The 5,617-nt window shown below is 34.2% G+C and overlaps 1 long non-coding RNA gene across 2 annotated transcripts in view; it reads left to right on the top strand.

Moving 5' to 3' along the window:
* LOC138166750 (uncharacterized) overlaps window positions 1-3,406 on the top strand; it is a 4,096-nt gene extending 690 nt beyond the window's left edge. Inside the window, exons 2-3 of one of the 2 annotated variants that reach the window (XR_011169712.1) lie at window positions 405-846; window positions 3,098-3,406. This is a non-coding gene — a long non-coding RNA (uncharacterized lncRNA). Of the gene's footprint in view, window positions 1-404; window positions 967-3,097 lie in introns of both variants that reach the window. The other variant, XR_011169711.1, reaches the window with a different exon arrangement.
* Window positions 3,407-5,617: the final 2,211 nt, after the last annotated feature.

The following is a 5,617-nucleotide window of genomic DNA, read 5'->3' as shown; positions in this document are numbered from 1 at the left end:
CTAATTCTGTGTTCCAAATTCTAATTCTGTGTTCTAAGTTCTAATTCTGCATTCCAAATTCTAATTCTGTGTTTTAAATTCTAATTCTGTGTCCTAATTCTGTGTTCCAAATTCTAATTCTGTGTTCTAAGTTCTAATTCTGTGTTCTAAGTTCAAATTCTGTGTTCCAAATTCTAATTCTGTGTTCTACGTTCTAATTCTGTGTACTAAGTTCTAATTCTGTGTTCCAAATTCTAATTCTGTGTTTTAAATTCTAATTCTGTGTCCTAATTCTGTGTTCCAAATTCTAATTCTGTGTTCTAAGTTCTAATTCTGTGTTCTAAATTCTAATTCTGTGTTCTACATTCTAGTTCTGTGTTCTAAATTCTTATTTCGCTGTCCAAATTCTAATTCTGTGTTCTAAGGTTCTAATTCCAACTTCTAACTTTCTACTTTTAAGTTCCAAGAATTTGATACTAATTTGTGTTCTAAATATGAATTCTGTGTTCTAAATTCTAAGTCTGTATTCAAATATTCTAATTATACATTCTAAAATTTTACTTCAATGTTCTAAAAATTGGATTTAATTCTGTGTTCTAAGTTCTATTTCTGTGTTCCAAATTCTAATTCTGTGTTCTAAATTCTAATTCTGTGTTCTAAGTTCTAATTCTACATTCCAAGATGTAATTCTGTGTTCTAAATTCTATTTCTGTGTTCTAATTCTGTGTTCTAAGTTCTAATTCTTTGTTCCTAATTCTGTGTTCTAAATTCTATTTCTGTGTTCTAAGTTCTAATTCTGCATTCCAACTTCTAATTCTGTGTTCTAAGTTCTAATTCTGTGTTCCAAATTCTAATTCTGTGTTCTAAGTGATAATTCTGTGTTCCAAATTATAATTCTGCGTTCTAAATACTAATTCTGTGTTCTAAGTTCTAATTCTGTGTTCCAAATGCTAATTCTGTGTTCCAAATTATAATTCTGTGTTCTAAGTTCTAATTCTGTGTTCCAAATTCTAATTCTGCTTTCTAAGATTTTAATTCAAATTTTTAGAATTCTAATTCCTTGTTCTAAAGTTTTGATTTTAGTACTGTTCTATATTCTAATACTGCGTTCTTAATTCTGATTCTGTGTTCTAAATTCTAATTCTTCCTTCTTATATTCTAATTCCAAATTCTAAAATTCTACTTCAAAATTCAAAAATTTGCTTCTAATTCTTTGTTCCAAATTCTAATTCTGTGTTCTAAATTCTTATTCTGTGTTTGTCAGGGTTATGGTATTTAAAGATCTTCCATGCCCCATTGGACTTGCTGACGTAGTAGGAAGGGGCGGAGCAAGAGGAATGGGAAGCCAAACTAGAGCTCCTGCGGTGGCTAGCGGTGGCGGCGACGGCAGCAGCGGCAGCAGAGGCAGTGGTAGTGCGAAGCCCTTTTTGAGTCAGCCAGAATTTCTGCTAAGGACTCCTGCTGAGGACTGCCAGGGGCTGGAGCTGCTGGGAGCGCACTTCCGGGACACTGGGTGGTTGCTGTGAGTGGGGAGAGGAGGACCTTTACCTGAGGTAGCCGGTTCTGTTTTAAAGGCTTGAGAATGTGGGTGCTTTCTACTTCATCTACCTGTGCCAATTTCATAACTACTCTGATGGCTTTCACCTTCTGGTTTTGGCACTCAGTCTTTTGGTATCTTATGTTTTCTAGCTTGTTCCCCCATATGGCAAGCCTGATGTATTTTGTGATGGATAATTATATCAGCATATCTGTAATTTCCATAGGCATTGTGAATATGGCATTGCTGATACAGTGTTCCAGTATTCTAAGTATAAATTCTAAAATTCTACTTCAAAGTTCTAAAAATTTGCTTTTAATTCTGTGTTATAAATTCTAATTCTGTGCTCTAAGTTCTCATACTGTGTTCCAAATTCTAATTCTGCATTGTAATTCTATTTCTAAATTCTAAAATTCTAATTCTAAGTTCTAAAAATTTGATTCTAATTTTGTGTTCTAAGTTCTAATTCTGTGTTCTAAGTTCTCATACACTGTTTGAAATTCTAATGCGGCATTCTAAGATTCTAAGTCCAAATATTAAAATTCTAATTCTGAGTTCTAAGATTTTGATTTTAGTTCTTTTCTACATTCTAATACTGTGTTCTTAATTCTCATTCTGTGTTCTAAAATCTAATTCTTCCTTCTAATATTCCAATAACAAATTCTAAAATTCTACTTCAAAGTTCTAAAATTTGCTTCTAATTCTGTGTTCTAAATTCTGATTCTGTGTTCTAAATTCTAATTCTGTGTTCTAAGTTCTAATCCTATGTTCCAAATTCTAATTCTGCCTTCCAAATTCTGAGTATGTCTTCTAAGTTCTCATACTGTTTTCCAAATTCTAATTCTGCGTTCTTAATTCTAATTCTGTGTTCAAAGTTCTAATACTGTGTTCCAATTTCTAATTCTGTCTTCTAAATTCTAATTCTGTGTTCCAATATTCTAATTATAAATTCTAAAGTTCTACTTCAAAGTTCTAAAAGTTTGATTTAATTCTGTGTTCTAAGTTCTAATTCTGTGTTCTAAGTTCTAATTATATGTTCCAAATTGTAATTCTGTGTTCTAAGTTCTAATTCTGTGTCCCAAATACTAATACATTCTAATACTGTGTTCTTAATTCTGATCCTGTGTACTACATTCTAATTCTTCATTCTAATATTCTAATTAAAAATTCTAAAATTATGCTTCAAAATTCTAATATTTGCTTCTAATTCTGTGTTCCACATTCTAATTCTGTGTTCCAAGTTCTAATTCTGTGTTACAAATTCTAATTCTGTGTTCTAAATTCTATTTTTATGTTCTACGTTCTAATTCTTTGTTCTAAGTTCTAACTCTGTGTTCCACATACTAATTATGTGTTTTAAATTCTAATTGTGTGTTTCAAATTCTAATTATGTGTTCTAAGTTCTAATTCTGTGTTCCATATACTAATTATGTGTTTTAAATTCTAATTGTGTGTTTCAAATTCTAATTATGTGTTCTAAGTTCTAATTCTGTGTTCCAAATTCTAATTCTCTGTTCTAAGTTCTAATTCTGTGTTCTAAATTCTTATTCTGCTTTCCAAATTCTAATTCTGTGTTCTAAGATTCTAATTCCAACTTCTAACTTTCTACTTCTAAGTTCTAAGAATTTGATACTAATTTGTGTTCTAAATATGATTTCTGTGTTCTAAATTCTAACTCTGTATTCCAATAATACATTCTAAAATTGTACATCAAAGTTCTAAAAGTTTGATTTAATTCTGTGTTCTAAGTTCTAATTCTGTGTTCCTAATTCTAATACGGTGTTCCAAATTCTAATTCCGTGTTCTAAATTCTAATTCTGTGTTCTAAGTTTTAATTCTGTGATCCAAATTCTAATTCTGTGTTCTAAATTCTAATTCTGTGTTACAAATTCTGATACATTCTAATACTCTGTTCTTAATTCTGATTCTGTGTTCTACATTCTAATTCTTCGTAGAAACAATGAGCGCATCGAAAATCTTTTATATACAGTTTTCTCTTAGGGAGATGTCTGAAATGCACAGCACTTCATCTCTTTTACTTGCGATTATAACCGTTGAAAATGATTATTTAGCTTTTCTGCCATGGAAACCAATGGGAAGAGATGAAAACGCACTTTTTCAAAGGAGTAAATGCAAATGGTCAGGAATCTACATGGAAAAATCTAGGGCTGAAGGAACTGTAAGCAAAGCAGTACTTAGAATTTAAGTACTTCAAAGAACAACTCAGAAATTCCCGTTTTCATCATTACTTGAATAGACATTGTAGATCATACTAAGCCTACTGGGTAAGTTCATTATAACTCAGAAAAAAACAATGAGAACAACAAGATCTTTTCTATACAGTTTTCTCTTAGCTAGATCTCTGAGAGCACACATTGCATCTCTTTTACTTGAGATTGTTACCGTTGATAATGAGTAGTTTTTCTGCCATTGAAACCAATGGGAGTAGATGAAAATTCTTTGCCAATGGATGAAAAGCAAATGATCTGTACTCTACATGGAAATGAGGAGGGCTGAAGGAACTCTAAGCAAAGCAGTGCTTACAATTTATGTATTTCAAAGAACTCCTGAGAAAATCTCTTTTTCATCTCTGACTTAGATTGACTTTTATAGAGCACACTGAGAATAGTTGATATATTTGCATGTAACTCAGCAGAAACAAGGAGCACATCGAAGATCTTTGATATACAGTTTCTTCTTTGGTAGGTCTCTGAAAAGCAAACATTTCCTCTCTTTTCCTTTTGCTTATTTTCATACATGAAAATAATTCAGAATGTAAATTTTGTTCCATTGAAGCCAATGGTAGCAGAAGAAAACGCACTTTGCCAATGGGTTAAAAGCACATGGTCTGTAATCTACATGGAAATGTGGAGGGTTCAAGGAACTCTAAGCAAATCAGTGCTTATAATACAAGTCCTTCAAAGAACTCTTGAGAAATTTTCTTTTTCATCTTTGACTTAGATTGACTTTTATATAGCACACTGAGAATACTTTGTATATTTGCATGTACCTCAGCAGAAACAAGGAGCACAAGGAAGATCTTTGACATACAGTTTCCCCTTTGCTACATCGCTAAAACACACACGTTGCTTTTTTCCTTTGGTTTGTTTTCTTTTAAATGGAATTTGTAGGTTTTGTGCCATTGAAACCAAAGGGAGAAGATGAAAATCAATTGGTCTGTACTCTACATGGTAATGTGGAGGGCTGAAGGAACTGTAAGCAAAGCGGGCTTAGAATTAAAGTCCTTCAAAGAATTCCTGAGATTCACCACAGCTGAGGCACAGCAGGAGGTTGAAGACATAGTGGTGGAAGCAACTGCTTCAGAAAGGCAGGAGCGGAGTAGCCCAATGCCAACCTTACTTAGACTTCTGCATCCAAGTTACAGAAGGTATGTGATGAGTGGAACAGGTGGAGGTCTTCCCTCTTTTCCCCCACAAATTGAAGAAACTTATTCATAAAGATCATGGAATTTGCTCAGGCTCATCTCAATTAATGCGTGTCCCAAGCTGATCCAACACTCAGCAGCCTATATTTTGCATTTCACCCCACTCTCATAACTGTAGTTACCACCTCCTCCCCACCAAAAATACAAGAGCATTAGCTCTATGAGCAACCTGACCAAATCTCAATGAACAGTGTTCACCTCTTACAGGAAAGTACCTTCTGAGGGATTGCCAACCTATGAACCTTAGCTTTCGAAGGACCAAGATACCAAGAGGTAAGCCAGATACCCTGGCAGGCATTGGAGGCCTGGGCTCAAGTCCAACTCCTTACTGAATGTGTGACCTTGGCCAAGCCCTTGTTCTCCTCTTGACCTCAATTACCCTTTCTCTAAAATGAGATGTCTGTGGTCTCTTTGAGCCCTTCTTCCTATAAAAATCTACAAGGCCATTCACACTCCCACCTCCACATCTCTAGGTGGAAGGTAAAGGAGATCTTGCAGGGAACAGATTGGGATTGTTTCCCTACCTTTGAAGCTGTTCGTGGGATCTCTGAGTGGGTTTCTCATGGCCTCTTGGGGTCATTGCCCAGGTCCTTGAGTCTTAGGTGCATATTGAGTAGGACCCCTGGTATCTTTAATTCACTAGATCTGTACCCCCA

Source organism: Petaurus breviceps, unplaced genomic scaffold (genome assembly GCF_028583685.1).
Source record: "Petaurus breviceps papuanus isolate PSGF00001 unplaced genomic scaffold, PetGlider_PUasm1.0 225, whole genome shotgun sequence".
In the NCBI taxonomy this organism is placed as follows: Eukaryota; Metazoa; Chordata; class Mammalia; order Diprotodontia; family Petauridae; genus Petaurus; species Petaurus breviceps.
This window is presented reverse-complemented; position numbering and strand designations above follow the sequence as displayed.